At 47.0% G+C, this 22880-nt stretch overlaps 1 protein-coding gene across 3 annotated transcripts in view; it reads left to right on the top strand.

Annotated features, from left to right (window-relative positions):
• The first annotated feature begins 17590 nt into the window (after nucleotides 1-17590).
• The window catches only part of SEC22C (SEC22 homolog C, vesicle trafficking protein), a 28145-nt gene continuing 22855 nt past the window's right edge, over nucleotides 17591-22880 (top strand). For all 3 annotated transcript variants that reach the window (XR_011048528.1, XM_068404917.1, XM_068404916.1), the window contains exon 1: nucleotides 17591-17643. The gene's annotated coding sequence lies outside the window, so the exon portion shown is untranslated. The remainder of the gene's footprint in view (nucleotides 17644-22880) is intronic.

The raw sequence follows: 22880 nt of genomic DNA, 5'->3' as shown, positions 1-22880 counted from the left end.
AGTGCAGCAGGAGATTCGGGGGGTTTAAGCAGGTGAGACTGTCACCAGTGCCTGCCTTCGAGAGTAGCTTTCCGATGGCACCGTGCATTAACAGCTCCTCAAAGAGCCTGTGAACATTACTCCAGAAACAATCCGTTACCCTTCGGCTGCCCCAGAGTCCAGCGCGGGAGCAGTCCAACAAGCCTGCCCGTAGAAATGGAAAGCCGGATCTTTTGAAATCATTCTTTTCCAGAACAGGAACATTAGGTAAAAGTAAAGAAAGATTATATTTACTGTTATTAACATACTGACAATGTCATTAATAACTTCATAGAGACAGGGGCACAGAAGGAAAATAAAACCAGATTATAGCCCCCCATATGCTGAGCCAGCTCCCATGAATTTCTCTCTCTTTTGCTCCCTGAGAAACTCTTAGGACGCTTACACAGCTGTCCTGTAGCTGAAATTCATGTATCGAGCAAAACCTTTGTCCTAGGACTTGCTTTTGCTGAAAAGGAGCATTGATGTGGGGACACACGTGTCCTCGGGCAGGTTATAGGGATATTTGTAACCTCGCACATCCAAACACTCCCTGTGGTTCTCTTCATTCACGCTTCCCTTTCCCCAGGGAATTCCTGTGAACCATAACCCAATTAATACCTGAACCATTAACACACTTCCTAAAGGATTACTGAGCTTTCCCACATGCTGCCCTAAAGCTTTAGGAGTGTTTTCATCCCTGGCATGAGTAGGTGGAGCCATCTACTATCCAGGCAGTAAACGGAATTTGTTAATGCTGTCCCAGCATGATAGAAATATAAGCAAACCATTAATTCATTACGTGGTAAATTGCTTAATGGGGCAGAGTATATTGCTGTACATATAGCTTCTTTAGGCCCTGACACCTATATTTCATGTGAACTAGTATATGGGACTTTAAATGGACACCATGTATACAGATTATTAGCAGCAGCTTGCTGAGACTAGAAATAAAGTCATCCAGTTGCTGAGAGGCAGGTCAGGTTTGGGAGACATGAGGTCTCCTCCTCTAGCTGCCTGTGCACTCCCTGCATAAACAAACAGCTTCGGTCTCTCTGGCCGGTATGGCATAAATCTCAGCAGTGCCAACATCGCATCCAGAAAACATTCAAAAGCAAATGCTGTCAATAAACAAGACTATGAGTGAGTTCAGAAGCTGGAACATCGTTTAATGTCGTTTGCTGTATAATTCTTCCCAGCTGCTCCGGACTAATTCCTACCTCCACAATCTTCCCATCTACCTAGCTGCTTATTTGCTCCCCTTCATTAGTGTCTGAGTTCTCCCCAAATAATTTTACAAAAATATCTCCATTTCGCTCTTTCACTGCTTGTAGGGAAAGGACTTCATGATTTTATATTTCCATGACCAATAAATGCCAGATGTCTGACGTGTGGGTTGGTGTATTGTGTAGGTCTCAAGATCACATTTGGTCTGATCCAAACCTCAATGCAATTAATTTTTTTTTCATTTACTTCAGGTGGTTCTAACTCAGGGCTATTGAAAGAAAAAGAAGCCTTGCTAGTAAATAAAACTACTCTTTATCCAAAGGATGAAGACTACTTAATATCAGACTTGATTTACCCATTCAATAATACTTAAATTAGGTCAAAAAAAGGTGATTCTTTTATAGAGCATATAATTAACCACTGAAACTTGGGTGCCACAGGGAAGTGCAGAACTTAATGAGACGAAGTCTGGTTTTGCATATGGAGTCTTGCATGGAAACCAATGAGCCATCTCTGGATGTGTTTAAGAAAAGACTGGACGTGGCACTTAGTGCCATGGTCTAGTTGACATGGTGGTGTCAGGGCAATGGTTGGACTCGATGATCCCAGAGGTCTCTTCCAACCTGGTTGATTCTGTGATTCTGTGATTCTGAGTGGGCCACGCTACATAACAGCAACACAAGTGAGTTTTTACCCTGGCAATAAAATTAGACTGTTTGTGTTACCGTGTTCTTGCAATCTCCCATCTGTTTCTCTGCGCCTGTTGTCTTGTATTAAATTATGAGCTTTTGGAATGGATGACAACTAAGGTCTTTTGGTAGGTACTTTGACAACCTCTATTGGGCTTCTATCAGTAAAAGAAATGAGGCAATTTTGCCTAAAAGCCTACGCTTGTTCAGAAGTGACACTGAGGTAGGGATTAGAAATAAAAAATGGTACTGAAAGAGTAGAAAAAAAGGAAAAATCATACATATTGCTGAAGGCAGCTAACCAGCCCTGTAAGCAGCTTGGTATGAAATGTAATATCCCCAGGATCACTCTGATTCAAACTAATATTTAATTAATAGCTTTTTGAGGGGAAAACGGCACAATGATTCCTTTCCCCTAGGTTTTCTTCTTTTTTTTTTTCATCTAAAGTTTAGTTTACCTTTTTACCTTTGCATTAAAGATGTATAAACCCCAGCTCAACGTTCTCGCTAAGCACCATCTGAGAACGCTCTGTTATGCAGCACAATATGCTTGAAATGCTTGAAACAGTCAGCTCAGGTACTTCAGAGCTTGTTAGTTTTAGCTCAGACAGTTTGGACGTTTCTGCACCACGGCTGCCAGCACTGTGGGTTGCAGGAGGGTTTGTTAATTCAGCTGTGATGCAAATATATGCAGCCAGCAGAGGTTCAGGGCAGTGCCCATGGTGGGGACCATGGACCAGAGACATCAAAGCAGCTCTGCAGACCAGTCTACCACCAGCAGAGATTCATCAGAGACAATTTGCTGTGCTGAGCCAGAAATGACTTGGCGTAGCCCTGGTGGGACACCTTGTCACTGTCCTCCCAAAGTTACTGTCTCCAGGAGTGTGACATGTGGCACAGAGATCACACAATCACAGAATGGTTAAGGGTTGGAAGGGACCTCTGGAGATCATCCAGCCCAACCCCTGCTAAAGCAGGGTCAACCAGAGCACGTTGCATAGGGTCTTGTCCAGGGTTTGAATATCTCCAGAGAAGGAGACTCCCCACCCTCCCTGGACAGCCTGTGCCAGGGCTCTGGCACCCTCAAAGAAGTTCCTCCTCATATTCAGATGGAACTTCCCATGTTTCAGTTTGTGCCCGTTGCCCCTTGTCCTATCACTGGGCACCACTGAGAAGAGTCTGGCCCCCTCCTCTTGACACCCACCCCTAAGGTATTTGTAAGCATTGATAAGATCCCCCCTCAGTCTTCTCTTCTCCAGCTGAACAGCCCCAGCTCCCTCAGCCTCTTCTCATAAGAGAGATGCTCCAGTCCTTTGATCATCTTTGTAGCCCTTCGCAGCCCAGATGCCTGAGCTGGTTCCAGACAGAGCCAGCTGAGCTCTAGCCCAGGCTCAGCAACTGGCAGCCACATCACTCCTAGACCCAAACTGGCCCCAGAACAAGTACAGCTCCATTTGTATGCACTGCCATTCCTGAACCAGTAAATCAGATCGAAGCCAAGCTGACTCCGCACAAAGCCATCTCAGGTACACCTAAATCCAGACAGCTGGCTGTACTTCAACAATTTGAATTCAAGTCACAACACAAAAGTAACTGAGTGAAATGTAGTGGTCCCTGCAAGCGAGGAGGTCAAACTAATTGATACAGCACTTTGTTCTGGTGTTAAATCTGCGAATCTGCAGCTGAGGCTCCAAAGCAGAATGATAATAATAGCAAGAACGGTGCCAACAAGGAACAAAGCTGAGTGGCTGGCAGAGCCACAGCTGCAGCGAGGCGGGTAATTCTCAGTAGATCTGAGCAGGCAAAGGGAACAGTTACCTGTCCCTGAAACCGGGGGAAGAACGGAGAATCTGGTACCAAAAGAGGACGCAGGGAAATTCTGGCTTATGAATATGGGCAGAATCGTTGGGACGAGGGAGAGGGATGAGTTCATGCAGGGAGTTCTTGCAAAGAAGTGGGAGGTTTTTATAGGAGGGACTTTCTGGGGAAGGAAGGATTGCTATAAGTCCTCGATTGGCACAGTGAGTTTAGAGAGGAATATTAATAAAATATGCAGTGCCTCCTGGTAACAGCGTTAGTGATAACATCAAGATAAATGTTAATGTTGATATAAATAAAGCTATATGCAATTAGGATCCACTAAGGTCAGGAAGGTCTTCTTTTTCTGGATTGAACAATTAAGTGCATGGTGTGCACTTAGGGACAGAGAAGGTCAGAAGGGGAGGATTTATATTGTCTTCTGAAAGATTCAACACTGACCACTGACAGGCTACTGCATCGATCTGTTTGGGAACGACAATTTCTCTTTCCTGCAACAACCACAAAATATTTGTGCTGGGAGTTCAGAACTTTGGCCTCACTTAATTCGATACTAAAAGATCTCGGTGGACAGAGATCTATAAAACTGCCAGCATGATGTAGTGAGAATCTTGTTTATGCCTCCGCATAGGAAGAGTTTGTCTTATGATAAGGCAGAAGCTTAAATAAAACCCGAATGTAAGCATATAAATAAAATGGTTTGGTATTTACTTTAAACTCTAAATTCTAGCTTCCAAAATGTAAATAAAATGGCTCAGTATTTACCTCCCACTAGAAATGCAAGCTAGAATGTCCTAGGTTTGTTCTAGCTGCATGCTAATAATTGCAGATACACTGCCAGTTGTGCTGGCATATTCGTTTGATGGATTGCAATTGTTGCTAGAAACAAATGGTAATTGCTTGGGATTTCAAATATACTGTAATTGCACTTTTAACATTGAACTTTTGTGATATAAAGACAGTAATTGCGGCATGTTTCAGTTCGATCGGTTTAAAATATGGGGGCAAGGGCAGTTTTGCAAGGAAGAAATAGGAGAATGTTTTAAGTCAGGGAGCAGCTCGCCTCCAGTCCTGCACCCCTCACAGTGCACAACAAAACTTCCCTCCCAGAGCAAGAAATTAGGACTGGCCACATATGAAACCACAGGGAGATTTCCAAAATGGAGCCTTCAAGTTTCTGCACATAAATCAATATTTCTCTTGGTATAACCAGGGTGGATTTGCTGGCAGGAGGGAAAAAGAGAAGAGGAGAAGGCTGTTAATCTTGATGGGAGTATGGGGGAGGCTGCCAACCCCATCCCACTCCATGGCTCCAGCTGCAGCGAAAGTATAGGCAGAAATGTCCCCGAGCACTAACCTTGGCCTAGGATTTATGTGAATAAATAGTCTTTGCTCTATCCCCTTTGTTCTGATACATTTAAGCATCCATCCTTTTAACTTTATGCACTGACCTGAACTCTCATCTCATAGTAAGGTTTCCTAAAACAAGTGAGCTCATCTATTGACTCTCTGCCTTTCCCAGTCACCAGCACCCTGTCCCAACCTCCTGATCACAGAATCACAGGATGGTTAAGGGTTGGAAGGGGCCTCTGGAGATCATCTAGTCCAACCCCCTGCCAAAGCAGGGTCACCCAGAGCACGTTGCACAGGGTTGCGTCCAGGCGGGTTTTGAATATCTCCAGAGAAGGAGACTCCAGACATGGAACTTCCCATGTTTCAGCTTGTGCCCATTGCCCCTTGTCCTGGACATCTGCAAGATCTCCTTCTTTCTAACAGGGAAGACCCTGGGGACATCTGCACAGGCAGGAGAAAGGGGGCTGTGCACATCCTATTTAGCAATGGTAAATGATCTACTTATGGCATTTATCTGACCCCAAATAAACAACTTAAACTGGCAGAAAACTGCCCCAACCAAAAAAAAAAGGAGAAAAAAAAAAAAAAGAAATAAACCCACAAACCTAAGACCCCCTCCAAACAATTTTTTTTGGCTGATATAACACGCTGGGAGTGAAGGACGAGAGAGCAGGAGCACCACTTTTGGCAGCAGCAAGCTGCGAGATGCTCAGGGATTTCCCAGAGCTGTGCATCAGGCAGGTTAAGTGGGATAAACCTGAACCACAGAGGTGTCATCTAGGTGAGGTATCCTGCACCTACAGCTTGGCAAAGGTCTCCTGATCGACTTGTGTGCATCTGTCAGTCAAACAAAAATAAATGTTGCTGTTCTGATGGTGGATTTTAGATCAGCTGGGGAATTAGTTGTGTTACATTCTGCTACACCCTATTATCTTTAGTCCTGGTGCTCAAATATGTCAAGCATTTATCTGGGGTAACTGCCTGGCCTTTGTGAGAGTAATAATGAATAACTAAGCTTTTTACTGTCACAATAATAATGAAGTATTAATGGTTAATGAAGGAAGAGAATGAGAAAATCCAGCCATGCAGCCACTCCTGCCACTTAGCATCTAACGATATAGTCAGATGTGGAAGCGTTAGTATGTCTGGGTAAATGGAGTGATATAATGACACGGTGTCTATAAACATAAATCAAGATCCATAAAAACACTGGCTGCATAGATTATGAGGGTGGATTCAGCAGCTTTAAGGCTACAAAACTTCATTTCCTGATCACCTCTACCTTTAGCATCCTACTTGTATATCCAAAAAGTGTTTTAGTATCTTCCTGTGCCAGTGGTTGCACTGAATTTCTGAAAGTGTGTACATGTGTTCTAGCAAAAGAAGTATTTAACTGCATCAAAGGTGGAGTAGAAAATTAAAAAAAAAAGACTTTACAAGCAAAAAACCCTCTAACTTAAAATTATCTAATTAACGTTAAATTTATACTGGAAAGCCACAAAAAAATCTACAAATCTAGTTGTTACAAGCTCATCTACAAAAAGCTATGAACCTATATTCCTGGGCTTTTAGATCTTGGCTGCACTAGAAAATGTTTCTTCTACATTCTGTAAAGTTGAGCTTCAGTGCTACTGGCCAACATCTGCAGAGCTGGCCAAATCAAGGTCCACATAGTAGAAAAAGGTTTTGGATATAATTTCTGACCCAAGCATTGGATACACTTGGGTCTGGTTAAAAACATATGAGCCAAGGAAAATCATCAGGAAACTTCATTAGAGGGGATTTATTCACATTTGCAAACACGGCTGCGTTTTCTCACGCGCGCCCTTCTGGCATTGACAAGATGTGGCTGAGTCAAATTCTCCTGGCGCTATAAAAGCTTGTAAGAAAGGTGGGGACAGACTTACTAGTAGGGCCTGCAGCGATAGGACAAGGGGTGATGGTTTTAAACTAAAAGAGGGAAGATTCAGACTAGATATAAGGAAGAAAATGGTGAAACACTGGCACAGGTTGCCCAGAGAGGTGGTAGATGCCCCATTTCTGGCAACATTCAAGGTCAGGTTGGATGGAGCTCTGATCTAGCTGAGGATGTCCCTGCTCACTGCAGGGGGGTTGGACTAGATAGCCTTTCAAGGTCCCTTCCAACCCAAACCATTCCACAATAAATGTTATATGCTGCAAGATGAAGTTCCCACAGGGTGTTCATGGTACCCAACAGGTCTCCTTGGCTGGTGATGCAACACCATGAGGCCACTGAAGACAAGACTTACCATTTTCCATACCAGCCCATCACAGTCAATTAAAGCCATGGAGAGCAAAGCAGCACTGAGATTTTTGCATGTGGTTGGCTGCTTATCACAGAATCACAGAATCACAGAATGTTAGGGATTGGAAGGGACCTCGAAAGATCATCTAGTCCAATCCCCCTGCCGGGGCAGGATTGCCTAGACCATATCACACAGGAACGCGTCCAGGCGGGTTTTGAATGTCTCCAGAGAAGGAGACTCCACAACCTCTCTGGGCAGCCTGTTCCAGTGTTCAGTCACCCTTACAGTAAAGAAGTTTTTCCTCAAATTTAAGTGGAACCTCCTGTGCTCCAGCTTGCACCCATTGCCCCTTGTCCTGTCAACGGATGTCACTGAGAAGAGCCTGGCTCCATCCTCATGACACTTGCCCTTTACATATTTATAAACATTAATGAGGTCACCCCTCAGTCTCCTCTTCTCTAAGCTAAAGAGACCCAGCTCCCTCAGCCTCTCCTCATAAGGGAGATGTTCCACTCCCTTAATCATTTTCGTGGCTCTGCGCTGGACTCTCTCTAGCAGTTCCCTGTCCTTCTTGAACTGAGGGGCCCAGAACTGGACACAATATTCCAGATGCGGCCTCACCAGGGCAGAGTAGAGGGGGAGGAGAACCTCTCTCGACCTGCTGACCACACCCCTTCTAATACACCCCAGGATGCCATTGGCCTTCTTGGCCACAAGGGCACACTGCTGGCTCATGGTCATCCTGTTGTCCACTAGGACCCCCAGGTCCCTTTCCCCTACGCTGCTCTCCAACAGGTCTGTCCCCAACTTGTACTGGTACATGGGGTTGTTCTTGCCCAGATGCAGGACTCTACACTTGCCCTTGTTATATTTCATTAAATTTCTCCCCGCCCAACTCTCCAGCCTGTCCTTATTCTGAGTTAGCTTTTTTTTCCTGTTCCTGTTCCTCTCAAACGCTGAGTTTACTTGCATCAGCCCTTAAGAGACCTCAATCGAGAAAGGTTTTGTTCCCAAGATCAAGCTACCATGGCCCTACTTGGTTCACACGCCTCCTTTCATCTCGCTCCAGCGGTGCCTCCCACCCCTTCCCACCCTCCTTCCCCACCTGTGTCAGCAGTGCCAGGGAGAAAATCCGCAGAGCTTCATCTCTTTGCTCTTTCCCTCTCCTCCCCGTGTGATTCCCCTACCAAAAGCCTGAGTTTTGTGTCCTCCTCATCGGATGCTCACTGCCCTCTTCAAGAGCAGGGGAGCAGCAGTTTGCTGGTCTGCTCCCCCTTCCCCAGCTCTCCCTCTTTCACACACACGAGGCATCACCCTCCTCTATCCATTTTTCATTTATTTGAGCAGCTGATAAAGGAATATTTTCTTCGTGAGAAGTTTAAGGAATTTTCTGATTTTTCCAGCTTGAAATTGCAGATTGTGTCTGTCCTGCTTCCTCCAACCCAAACCATTCTGTGTTTCTGTGATTCTAAATGGGAGCAAACTGCATCCCTTAACTCTCAGGTGAAAATAATTCATTTCTTGAGACAAAACTGTGTCTCTGCCTCTCGCTCAGACCATCTTTCTTTGTTTGCTTCCTATTATCCCCTCTGCCAGAGCACTACATCAACCGTTTTCCTTCACTAAAGACAATCTCTGCTGTTGACTTGTCTCAAACAATTGTAGGATGAACGCGCTGTCAGAAGACACCTTCTGGTGTTTGCCTTGGCTGAACTGCCACTGAACTCATCGCATGAACTCACTCACACCCTCTCTCTACACCAGTTTTTTGTTGTCGCTTACAGGGAAATGAAGGGGAAAACGGTAAAAATAACGGGCACGTTAACGTAAGGAATATTGATGGGGAACAAACAGCTCAGAGGAAGAGCAGTGAAAAATCACACACAGCAGACAAAGTCTCCTGAGATAAATGCAAAGATTTAGGGCAGCCAGACAGTAATTGCAGTGTTTGCAAAAGGCAGTGTGCACGCACCGCATTATTTACAGCAAACATCGTGTTCAGTCGACACAGCCCCTTCTCTCTTCCTGAGGCCGGTGATTTTCTTTTGTTTTGTTCTCTCTCTATTTGACCAGACTTTCCAAATAATTTTCCTGATGCTTTGGCCTCTTGCTTGCAGTTCTATAGGCTGTCCAAGCACTGTTGACATCTGATGTTCTAAAACTGAGACAAGTTAGTTAACTTGGATTGGCCCAGAAGGCCAACCCTATCCTGGGCTGCATCCCCAGCAGCGTGGCCAGCAGGGCGAGGGAGGGGATTCTGCCCCTCTGCTCCGCTCTCATGAGACCCCCCCTGCAGTGCTGCGTCCAGCTCTGGGGCCCCCAACAGAAGAAGGACACGGAGCTGTTGGAGTGTGGGGTGTGCAGAAACACCACTGCTACTCTCTCGCTGGATATGCAGGGTACACTACACCAGGTAGTATTGGTGTAGGTGCCACAGTCCCTCCTGTGTTAAACCTGTCCCTAGGATTCATTAAACAGTGGCATATTAGGAGGGGTGTTACTGGTCCTGACATCAGAGTCATCATAGAATCATAGAATGGTTTCGGTTGGAAGGGACCTTAAAGATCATTTAGTTGCAACCCCCCTGCCACAGGCAGGGACACCTTCCACTAGACCAGGTTGCTCCAAGCCTCATCCAACCTGGCCTTGAACACTGCCAGGGAGGGGGCAGCCACAGCTTCTCTGGCCAACCTGGGCCAGTGTCTCACCACCCTCACTGCAAAGAATTTCTTCCTAATACCTCATCTCAATCTCCCCTCTTTCAGTTTAAAACCATTCCTCCTCGTCCTGTCACTCCATGCCCTTGTAAAAAGCCCCTCTCCTGCTTTCCTGTAGCCCCTTCAGGTACTGGAAGGTGCCAGAAGGTCTCCCCCGAGCCTTCTCTTCTCCAGGCTGAACATCCCCAACTCTCTCAGCCTGTCTCCATAGCAGAGGTGCTCCAGCCCTCGGGTCATCTCCGTGGCCTCCTCTGGACTCGCTCCATCAGACGGGGTCAGCTCAGTCTGTCCAGAGGAACAACCTGACTTCATCAATAACCAGTAATGTCACTTCAGGAGAAGGTACGAGGACACTACAACATGAAGGCACAAGCTGCACGGAGCGCCTCAGCACCGCTGTCTGCTGTTCCCTGAACAAGTCCATACACTCTGTGCTCCCTCTTCTTTTGCTGCCCAGCTAATACTCCAAGGACAAAGCAGCCTAATCCTCCAGGCAGCTCACAGTAGCTTTTAACTTTCTGCCCAGGTTTCACATGCCATAAGAGTGACACAACTGGCTTGAAGTCTGCCTGCACTCCGCTGTTCATTCCTGTCCTGCACTGACATGATGGTTTTGGTGAGGACAGCTGTGAGAAAGATCAGAGAACAGAGCAAGAAAAAAGAGGCGTTGCCACTACTTCTCCTCTGTAAAAGCTCTGTCAGTTCCCCGCTCCAGTCCGGAGCAGAGCCCCACAGGCACGTTGATGCAACCAAAGGAGCGGTGCACGAGGACAGTGAGAGTTTTTTAAGCAGGTACCGCCAACCGCTTTGAGGAGGTTTCACATTGCATCACCCTTGGGCCAAGCAGCAACTTGGAATATTTTTCTCAGCAGGGAGCCCTGCGTACTCTGACTTTTAAAAGCCCGAGCAGCATAAGCAATAAGCCACTGTGCTTTCTGCTAAATGTAGCCCCATCAACACGGTTTCATTCTGTGCTCCATTTGGGGTCCACGTGAAGCAGGGACTGAAGGACACAATGCCTCTGCAAAGGGAATTAATAACCAGTTGTGCATTTATGCTGGCAAAGAATCCCACCAGTTTAATACTTACTTAAAGGAGCAGAGTAGGAATAACCCTTTACTTTTATTATATTACTCTGGCCTCTGTCTTTGTCCTTCGCTCTGCCAGGAAGCTGAAAGAACTGCTCGGCAGAGCCATACCTGCACCCCAGCTCAGGCAAGGACCAAGGGCAAGGGCTTGTGTCGAAATGCAGCTCTCGGGCCCAGGGTCGAAGGGTTCATGGGCAAAGACACCAGACAGGACTTCTCACAACTCGCTCTTCCAACTTAGCTCTCTCCACAGCAGCCTGACACAAGGTTACAGCTGCCCTACAACCTTGAGCACCAGCAGCTAAAGCCCTAGGAGGGGCAGGGAAGAGGTTGAAGAACCTGTTGGTGCACTCAGTGCTGTGACAGCCACCTCCCTTCCCATCACCGTTTGTCCCCACACCTTACAAAGGTCCAGCTTCGGAGAGGCACGTGTTGTGAAATGCCCAGTGTGCAGACATCATCCCTCACATGCCAGATTCGCCTTGAGGTGTTCAAGGGCCACCAACTCAGAGTGCAGATGCTCCCAACAGACTCTTCCTTTGCTGGGATCAAACCAATGGGGCAATCATACAGGCAGTGAGGTGGCAGTGTTTCCGTCCCCTTCAAAGACATTGCCAGTCACTGGGACTGTGGTTGAGGGGGGAATCTTGTGCCTGGGGCAGAGGCATGGTCAGGGAGTGCAGGGTTGGGCAGGACAGTCTGAGCATTCAGGTGCTGCAGTGACCTGGAGGGGAGGTATCTCATGGGCACCCTTAGTGTGCTCCTCCCACCGAGAGCAGCGGCAGTCATTGGGGTGGCTCAGGGCTGGGCAGATATCCAGGCCTTGTTGGCAAACTCAGAGGCAACAAAATTATGGGGCACCCCAAGTCCACCAAAGCAGCAGTTTGAGTGGTGCCCCCACCCCATTGGGTGATAGTGAGGGGTACTGTGATGTGGGGCTCCAGCCTTAGCCACAGCCATATAGTTTGTGATACCCCCAAAAAATGACCCACAGCAGTGACCAGTTTCAGTCCCTTAGTATGGAGTTTTGACATTCAGTATAGCACATGACCTGGTCCAGGGCCCTCTCTGAGAACTGCAACATTATTTTGATTGAACAACTAAAATCTGCTGAATAGGTGGCCAAGATTAGTCACATCTGACCAGTAAACCCCATAGCCTTGCCCAGTCCCCATTGAGCCATTCAGGGGTTGAGGGGTAGGGACCACCATGGCTGCAGAGGTGTCAGAGGAACCTGCAAGGTCAAGACCTGCCTCTGTAGGCTGGCCAGAGTCCCCTGCAGGGTTTGGAGGTCAGCCAGGAGCTGTGAAGAGGCAGCTGGAGTGGGTCTTCCCCACAGCAGAAGGGAAGCCAAGAGCTGAGGGTGGCAGCAGCCTCCCAACATGAGCTTGGTCCCGCAGCACCCAAGCAAGGAGAGCAGAGCACGTCCCATGAGAGTGACCAAATCCAGCCAAGAGTCCAGCAGATGCCAGATAAGTTCACAGCATCAAGGCAGGTCTAGGAAGCCAAGTCAGCAGGTCAGGATCAGCAAGGGACAAGGCAGGGCACGGACAAACCTCAAGCATCACTCAGGCAAGGGTGCAAGCTTAAACGGAGCTCCTGAAACAGAGGAAGGAGACTCCTTCCTTTCTTTCAGCAGCTCCTCACACACTCTAATGTCACCGCGGGCTGACCCAGGGCTACTGCTGAAGTGTTATCAGAGCTTCCTCCAGCACAGGCAGGTAAAGCCCCTTCTTGAGGGGACGGGAGAAGGTTGTAGAGCTTAGTGGTGCATGCAAGACTGATGAAAGCCTCCTCTTGTTCTTTACATCCTCTTGTCATGCTATATTAACATTTAAGACCAGATATTTAGGCTAGGATCCCCTCAAGCTGACCGGGAGTTAGTGGAGGCTGCAGGGGAGCCGGTTGCAGCTTTGTGCTCCTTAACACAGATCCTCCCTCTCTCTGTTCCCTCTCCCCCTTCGTTGTAAGTGACAGCATCTTCAGACTTTAAAAGATGACATCTGCCTTAACATTGGAGAGCTTTGCTATTTCTTGGGAACTAACAGGACACTCAGCTCAGGATAAATGTTATGACAGTTTAGCCTGGAGAAGAGGAGGCTCAGAGGTGACCTTAGTGCAGTCTACAACTACCTGAAGGGAGGTTGTGGTGAAGTGGGAGTCGGCCTCTTCTCCCAGGCAACTAGCGATAGGACAAGAGGACACAGCCTCAAGCTTCGCCAGGGGAGGTTCAGGTTGGACATTAGGAAGCATTTCTTCTCAGAAAGGGTCATTAGACATTGGAAGGGGCTGCCCAGGGAGGTGGTGGAGTCACCATCTCTGGAGGTGTTTAAGAAAAGACTGGACATGGCACTTAGTGCCATGGTCTAGTTGACATGGTGGTGTTTGGGCAATGGTTGGACTCGATGATCCCAGAGGGCTCTTCCAACCTGGTTGATTCTGTGGTTCTGTGACTACTTGTGCATTTGGTCTGAATCAGTATCCCCATTCCTTTGCCCTTATGATATATTTATTTAATAACAATGATCCATTAACATGAATACGACAAAGCTGAATAATTGTTTATTGACTCTTCTCATATGATGTTTATAACAAACCCTATATCCTGAGAATGTTTATACAAACCGATGTTACATTTCTTAAATGCATGTGATGATGGGATGCATTCTGTTCAGTGAGAGTAGTCAGACAAATAAATCTTTCATGTGTTCATCAAATGCTCACAAAATTGAGGATTTAGATTACAAATTGTGACATGTTCTTCTACAATAATGTAGAGCAAATAGAAGGCTTTACCTCCTGTTACAATATTAAATAAGCTATTCTAGAAGCTAACAAATCACTTCCCAAATTCATAGGAAATGAAAATTTAAGACTTTGCTTCTTAATGTTCCTCCATCACAGATGTTTTGGGAAGTAATGAAACGAGCATGACAAGGTGATTCAATGACTGGCTTTACGACGTGTTTATACTTGTCTGAATGCAGAGCTCAGCCAGTGTCTTACGCTGATGTGTTGGTAGTGCAAAATGTTTAATGATGTCTCTCGTGACAGCCTGTCACCCTGCTGACAGTGTGGGAGAGAAATGTGGCAGCTACAGAAGAAACACTGGCTACAGACCAGGGTCTTGAGCTACCTTGCCTTGCCAGCCATTACCAGAGGAGCATCCTGATCCACTACCTTGGGTAAAAGACATAGAAAATAACTAGTCAGTTATTTATAACTAATCTCCTCAAACATATTTTCACTGAGGCTGTGACTACTGGCCATGTGTAACATGGAGCACGCTGAGAAGGTTTTAATCTTACACATCCTTTCCCATTTTGCAAATGGTTTGGATTCACTATTTGCATACTTAAGATATATGCAGTGGTTTAGCTCCACTGCTCATACACACACAAGGTGTACCCACGTACCATAAAGAAGTGGTTGTGAGAGGCATAAAGCCTGTAATAGCCTTCTCTCTCAGACTGGAGTCTATCTTTCTTGTTAAGCAGAGCTGTGTGCTATCAGCTGGGTAATTCACAGTTGTTTACCTTGGAACCAGCATTGTGGCCTTCTAAAAACAGGATTTGTGTCCAGCAATCTTGCTCACTCAGGAGGTATTGGTGAAGACATTTGAGCTCTAACAAGCTATTATGTCTATTTTGTTTTTAACGTCACCGTCAAATGGCAACTTGTATTCATCCAGAAAGCTGACAAGGGTTTTGCATGTCAGTGTGTTTTCTTCTGTTTTAATTTAAAACCCTTAGTGAAAGTTTCAGTGTTTGCCATGCTCTGTTCTTTCCCAGTCATGGCGAGGATCATTACATCATAAGAAAATCCTGAAGGCAAGCAATCTAATAAAGCAGTCCTTTGTTTTGTGGCTGGCATGATAATTCAAACAGATGGTCAGTCAAAAACTCATGCTTTTCTGAATGCCGTGGGGAAATGAGTGGATGAGTACCCTGCCTCTTTCTAACCACCGTGCCACAGCAATAAGAAGTGAATTTGCATTTAATGCAAGAGATGAAAGTGTAAAAAAACCTCATTCAGTGAAACAACAGCGAGTTATTTTCAGAGCAAGGCACTGCTCATGTTGGCTGGCAATTCCACAGCTTCCTGGGGATTTAGGGACCTCTGCGTGATTTTGTATAATCCACTTGGCCAGGCTGCCTGACCCTGAATGTGCCATGTCCAATGTATGCTAACCCCACTCCATACCACCTTGCAGAAGGAAACCTTAAAATATATTCAATTTATCTGCTTTGTCACCTCTTATCAATGGGATCATCTTCCATCACCTCGCATTGAGCAGTGGTAAACTGGCCTGGCTACACAGCAAACTGGGAGCTGCTCTGATTTCAGACTGTGCTCTGGATTTGGTTGCTTTGGGGTTTTTTTTTTGGTCTTGTTTTTTAAGTATCTTTAAGTTACTTCATGCGTGAAGTGGAATAAATTGAATAGTCTGAGTAGCAGTAAGTAGTTTTCTGTCTGGTTTGTTTTTGCTAACGGTTGCTATCACCACCTCTCAGCCAGGAGGTAAAGCAGCTCTTCAATAACAGGTTTTCATGCATTGTCAATGTAGTGGTTAACACAGAAAGATTCTTCAAACACTCTAGTATACAGTGGTGGATGATTGTTGTTTTTTCTTTTGCCCCAAATACTCAGTCTGTGCTTTACTCTATAGTTTTGTCTTTGACATGAGGATGTGCTGCATCAAAATGGAAGCAAAGATTGGCTTTGAATTCCCTGGCAAAGCTTCTCATACAGGATACAGAACATCTCAGCTTATCTGTTTCAATCCTGTCTGCACATAACATTGTTTTCTTTGGAAGTTCAGCATCGTTGCTCTGTGCTTCATTGTTCTCATTTCTTACAGTTGGAGCCGTGGCAAAAGAAAAATCAGCTTTTTGATTCTTTTCTCTTCAGCACCAGTGGGTAAATCACTGCTGACGTAGAGAGAAACATTTTTTCCTTCCAATTGTTTGGACTCGGACTTCAAACTTCTTGCCCCAGATCCACTGCCTACTGCAAAGAAGAACAATGTTGGGTGACTGGAAGCAGACTGGTGGAGCAACTGGAAAGAGATGGAGTGGGGAGACCTTCTAGCAGCCTTCATCTAGTTCCAGCCCCCCTGCCACGGGCAGGGACACCTTCCACTAGATGAGGTTGCTCCAAGCCCCATCCAACCTGGCCTTGAACACTGCCAGGGAGGGGGCAGCCACAGCTTCTCTGGGCAGCCTGGGCCAGTGTCTCACCACCCTCACAGCAAAGAATTTCTTCCTCATATCTCATCTCAATCTCCCCTCCTTCAGTTTAAAACCATTCCCCCTCGTCCTGTCACTCCATGCCCTTGTAAAAACCCCCTCTCCAGCTTTCCTGTAGCCCCTTCAGGTACTGGAAGGTGCTAGAAGGTCTCCCCAGAGCCTTCTCTTCTCCAGGCTGAACAGCCCCAACTCTCTCAGCCTGTCTCCATAGCAGAGGGGCTCCAGCCCTCTGATCATCTCCGTGACCTCCTCTGGACTCACTCCAACAGCTCCATGTCCTTCTTCTGTTGGGGGCCCCAGAGCTGGACGCAGCACTGCAGGGGGGGTCTCATGAGAGTGGAGCAGAGGGGCAGAATCCCCTCCCTCACCTTGCTGGCCACGCTGCTGGGAATGCAGCCCAGGACACGGTTGGCTTTCTGGGCTGCAACCGCACATTGCCGGCTCCTGGTGAGCTTCTCATCAACCATCACCCCCAAGTCCTTCTCCTCAGGGCTGCTCTCAATCCATTCTCTGCTCAGACTGTATTTGTGCTTGGGATTGCCTGAACCAACACGAAGGACCTTGCACTTGGCCTTGTTGAACTTCATGCGGTTCGCACAGGCCCAGCTCTCCAGCCTGTCCAGGTCCCTCTGGATGCCATCCCTTCCCTCCAGCACATCGACCACACCGCACAGCTTGGTGTCGTCACGCATAGGTCAGACCCTCTAGACCCTTCACCAACTTCGTTGCCCTTCTCTGGACTCACTCCAGCACCTCAAGGTCTTTCTTATAGTGAGGGGCCCAAAACTGAACACAGGATTCGAGGTGCGGCCTCACCAGTGCCGAGCACAGGGGGACAATCCCTGCCCTGTTCCTGCTGGCCACACTAGTGCTGGTACAAGCCAGGATGCTGGTGGCCTTCTTGGCCACCTGGGCACGCTGCTGGCTCATATCCCGCCGGCCATCGACCAACACCCCCAGGTCCTTTCCCACCAGGCACTTTCCAGCCGCCCTCCCCCAGCCCGTAGCGGTCCGTTGGGTTGTTGTGCCCCAAGTGGAGGACTCCGGACCGCCCATGCCGGGCCTCCCCTGTCCCGGCGTGCCCCGCGCCGCGGGCGCTCTACCCGCCGTCTCGGTGGGCGGAAGGGGGCGGGGCGGGTTGTGTTGTGGTGCCGCTGCCGCCGCCGCCGTCGCTGTCGCCGTGAGAGGCCCGGGGCCGCGGTGAGGGGCGGGGGAAGGTGAGCGGCGGAGAGGGCTTGGGGGGCTTCTCCTCCTCTTCCTCCTCTTCCGTCTCCCTCTGTGTCCCCGGGGACCGGGGGTGGCGGGGCGGGGCGTTCCGGTGTGTGTGTGGTGCTTGAGGAGTGCGAGGGGAGGGATGGGCCCTGATGGGGTGAGCCGGGGGGGGTCTGGGGTGAGCAGGGGTAGTGTGGGGGTGTGGGGTACTCCGGCAGGGAAATAAGGTTTTGGGGTGCTTGAGGGGGGTGTGGGGAGGCGGTGAGGGGAGGGTGGGATCTTGGGGGATGTGGGGATGGGCTGGGGGTGAGCAGGGGGGATGTGTGTGTTGGGGTGGGGATCCTGTCGTCATATGGTTGTAGGATTTGGGGGTTCCTTGGAGTGCTCGAGGGATGTAGGGGGAAGGAGGGCTTGGGACTCTGAGGAGGTCTTGGGTTGGGCTGGGGGTGTTTTGAGGTGAGCTGGGATAATGTGAGGGTTTGGGACCTGAGGAATGGGAGTAAGATTTGGGGTGTCCAGAGTGCTTGAGGGGTCTATGGGGAGACTTGTCAGTACAGAAGAGTGCCCTGATGAGAGAGGTGGCTTTCAAGGTGTCTGGTGTGGGGAAGGGGTCTTTTGGGACACTTGAGGAGAAGAGGGGTGACTAGAGGTTAGACATATGTAATATGGTGAGTGGAACAGAATGGGTATGGGAAGGGTCGTTAGTTATGTGGGCTGGTGAAGTTATGGAGATGAACTGGTGGGCTCTTAGGAGGCTTCAGGGTATGGGTTGGTGGGAGTGGGTGCATATTCGGCAGATAAGGTGGCTGATGTTTCTGAGAGATTAAGAGGAGAGCATCAGAGCTTACAGAGTTGTTGCAGAGTGGTTTGGGCAAGGGTTAGGAGGACTGTCCATTGAGGCAGTGCGATTGATGGGGGAGCTGAATGATGGGGTTTGAGTTTTGTGTAACACGTGTTATTTCTGGTAATTCATAGGAGTATGTGTAGACAGGAGAGTTGTGATGGTAAGGGTTTTCTACATGCTTCCCTTTGGGGATCAGAATGAAGCCTGTAGGGTTTATAGGAGCCTATAGGCTCTTGATGTCCACAAATCCTGTTTTAAAAGTTGAGACAGCATCATGCTTTCAAATGGTTTTTATTCACTGCTAAATCTGGAGAGTGGCTCTTGTTGCGCTGTAGGTCTGCGATACCTGTAGCTTGGTCAGCATTGCTGTTGAGCGTGAGGGAGAGCAGTTGGGAAGAAGCAGATGGATACTGTTACTGTAACCTTAGAAGTTGAGAAACTTAACAGCATTTCAGATTTGGCTTTTTATATACGTGAGAAGAAGATAAAATCCACCTCGTGATCCTGCAGAGAAGTAGTAACTCTCCCTCATGAACCATGTCTCAATTCCTCTTCTCTTCTTGTTGGTTGAGACCGAAACCAGCACTTGAGCTGCGGCGCTTTAAAGTGTTTTGTGTTTGACTGAGTCAACCTGAATCTCTTTCGTATTCTGGCATCTCACCTGTATCTGTGACTCCCTCTGGAGCTTACCCGCTTGAGGAAAGATGTGTTAGGTGCAATAATTACGATCATGTATCAAGCTACCACGTGTCCAAAAAACTTCACAGGCTGCTTCAGGAGCCTCCTGGGCTATGGTAACGTTCACTAAAGCTTCCTGCTCTTCCTTCAGTAGGAAGATCAGAACTCGTCAGAATAGTTGGTTGTTGTTGGGTTTGAAGCTGTCCCATGTGCCACCTCTAGAAAGAAGGGTAATGTGGCTCTGAACAGGGAGAGATGAATGCTTGAGAGAGGTCCTGGTAACAAGACATTCCTTGGTAGTGTTATGCCATTCTTAGAAGGAAACTTCTGCTTTTGATAGGTAAAACAATTTCTTGAAGAACAGTATTTTTAAAATAATTCCCTCCATGAACTATGTACTATTTTGAGTTTGCTTTCATAGCCTTTTCAGTACCTTGTTTTCTAAGTACAGACAATAAGGTAGGAGTTTGGCTAGCATTTGGAGAATTGTGGCACTTGTAAATTGGGTCTAATCTCCTTATATGAAGGAGCTTGCATAACCATGTAGTAAAGTGTAAGAGGTCTGATTAAGGTGCCTTGATAATCTCTACGTAGTCACAGGAGAGAGTTCGCTGCTCCTTAGAAATCAGGGGTGGAGGAACCACGTTTCAGACAATTTCTTAGATGCCAGCTGTGGGAATACCCTGAAGAGTCTTGTTTGTTATTAGACTGGTAAATATGTACTGTGTATGTGAGTCTTACACTAAACAGTTTCCTTCTGCAGTGGTGTTAGGTGTACAGGTGCTTCAAATAATGAAAAAACAAGTTTTGTTTACTTCAGTCATAAATTGTAACTTGTTCTTCTGAAACAATCACTTAAAATATTTCTCAAGGTTTGCCTGCTTTGTGCCAGTAAAATAGCTGGGCTGACATGATGTTATTAATTTGGCATATCACAATGTTTGATATCTGCTTAATCAAAAGACACACGTACGTTGTCAAAGTTCGGGCCCCGAGTTCAAAGGCCTGCCACGTAAAGTCAGTTGCAGATACTTTGGGCTGCTGATCATGTGCAAATAGAAAGAGACTGGAGGAGGAAAGGGTAGGTCGATCTGAAATAGTAAGATCGTAGATTCACTTGGTTCTCTGCACACCTTGATCAGTCCAGTAAGTTGTGATAGTGTGTGTTCGCTTGCAGGTGACGTGGCAAAATTGGCTTGCAAGTAATGAAACTTTCAAGGGAAGTGACATAAGTAACTGTTATTTGCCACAGGCACAAAACACCTTCTGACGTGCAAGTAAGCAGAGGCTTGTTGAAGAGGAAAAAGAAAACCCAAAGCCTCACTGAGGTACGGTGCCAGAGTAGGTGGGCTGGGGGAATGTGGGAAAGGAAAGGTGAGGGCCATCGGAAAGAGCCCTGGGGGTGCTGATCGACAGCCGGCTAAACATGAGCCAACAGTGTGCCCAGGTGGCCAAGAAGGCCAATGGCACCCTGGCCTCTATTAGGAATAGTGTAGCCAGCCGGTCTGGGGAAGTGATGGTCCCTCTGTACTCGGCACTGGTGAGGCCGCACCTTGAATCCTGTGCCCAGTTCTGGGCCCCGCACTTCAAGAAAGTTGTTGAGGTGTTGGAGCGAGTCCAGAGGAGGGCAACCAAGCCGGTGAAGGGTCTGGAGGGTCTGACCTATGAGGAACGGCTGAGGGAGCTGGGGTTGTTTAGCCTGGAGAAGAGGAGGCTCAGAGGTGACCTTAGTGCAGTCTACAACTACCTGAAGGGAGGTTGTAGTGAAGTGGGAGTTGGCCTCTTCTCCCAGGCAACTAGCGATAGGACAAGAGGACACAGCCTCAAGCTTCGCCAGGGGAGGTTCAGGTTGGACATTAGGAAGAATTTCTTTTCAGAAAGGGTCATTAGCCATTGGAAGGGGCTGGCCAGGGAGGTGGTGGAGTCACCATCTCTGGAGGGGTTTAAGAAAAGCCTGGCCATGGCACTTAGTGCCCTGGTCTAGTTGCCATGGTGGTGTCAGGGCAATGGTTGGACTCGATGATCCCAGAGGTCTCTTCCAACCTGGTTGATTCTGTGATTCTGTGTGAGTTTGAGTGGTAGGTGATTGGTGATAGGAGTTACACAGAAGACAGGTAAACCAGTTGCATGAATTTATTTTTAGGCTTTGCTCTCTTCTGCGAGGTGATGTTGGCTCTCTCCTCTTTTAGCCAAGCCTGTGCTAGATTTCAAATAAACCCCCAAATTACAAAAAACTTGCGTATTTTTTTTTTAACTCCTCAAAAGTCTTTACCATTCTCCAGTCTCACATCTTTTTGCTCTTTTGGGGAGTGAGGTGTTACCTATGCAAACCTTTCTTTAGACCGTGTAAATGTAAGAAGCAGAACCAGTGAACACGTTTCCAGTTGTTTTGCCCTGAGGTTGTTCTCACCTGCTCTCTGTTAAGATTTGTGTCGCTGCATCAGCCTCTCTGTTGGGGGTGTACCTTTCGTTTATACACATTTGCCTATTTTCACAAAACCAAAAGGCACATAAGATATTAAGATATGTATCCCGCCTGCGCTTACAGCTTGGTTGGGGAAGCCTCATTTCCTAGGCAGCAAAACGGAACACTCACAGGCAGGTAGATTTAAAAAAAAAAATCAAGCCTTTTGGATGAAAACAGCAGTGATAATCTGTGCATTAATTATCCGAGGAAGGAGCAGTGATTTATTTCTCCGGTGAAGTCTGGCATTTTAATTTGGAAGTCTGCCTGATGGTGATTGATCCCAGATCTCTCCCAGGAGAACAGAGAATCCCTCTGATGGGCAGCTGCTATTTAGTGAAAGCCTTATGCCCTGAAGCATGGTGGCTTGTGTGTCCTGGCAAGTTGTATACCTTTCTATGTGCAGTTGGTTAACTACAGGTGATGTTATCCCTAGTAATGAAGATATGTATATATTTTTAATCTTAAACTCTTAGAAAATCTCTTTGGTTTCTAAGTTTGATGCCTTCCCATGTTCCTGGTCATCTTCTGTCTGTTTCTGAAAGGTAAATGAGAATGTTCAATATATTGCCTCTGCAGTGTTTGTCAAGTGGGATATTTTGGAGTTATACTTCACCAGCATTACCCACCATTCACCATAAAACTGTGCTGTTCTGAGCAACCGTGCTTCAAAGTTGACTGTGTTAATATTTCTGCATTGGCAATTTTATTTTTTGTTTTCATTTCTCTTCTATGTTAAAGTTCAAGCCGCTTCCTGCACCGTTTCTTTCATGGCTACTAGCACAACACATTGAAGATTGATGTGATGTTTCAAGCTGACGTGTAATAATCTTGATTATTGTTGAAATTCTTTTTGCTGCATGCTGAAATGAAGTAGTGAGCTTAGTTTGATTTTACAGCTCAAATGACTACTGGAGAAGAACTGTGAGGGATAGTGGAAAAAAAATTAACATCTAATTCTTCTTTGATCTCCATCTTAAAAGTTCAAAATAACACTCTTCAAGTGATGTGTAATCTTCTGTAATTCTAATTTCCTTTCCTAAGGAAACAAGTTATGTGCAATTATGCTTTCTTTCAATTCCCCTCACAATTGTTAGTTGCTTTAACACGCTGGCAAATTCACAGAATCACAGAATAAACCAGGTTGGAAGAGACCTCTGGGATCATCGAGTCCAACCATTGCCCTGACACCACCGTGTCAACTAGACCATGGCACTAAGTGCCATGTCCAGTCTTTTCTTAAACCCCTCCAGAGA

Source organism: Nyctibius grandis, chromosome 7 (genome assembly GCF_013368605.1).
Source record: "Nyctibius grandis isolate bNycGra1 chromosome 7, bNycGra1.pri, whole genome shotgun sequence".
Lineage (NCBI taxonomy): Eukaryota > Metazoa > Chordata > Aves > Nyctibiiformes > Nyctibiidae > Nyctibius > Nyctibius grandis.
This window is presented reverse-complemented; position numbering and strand designations above follow the sequence as displayed.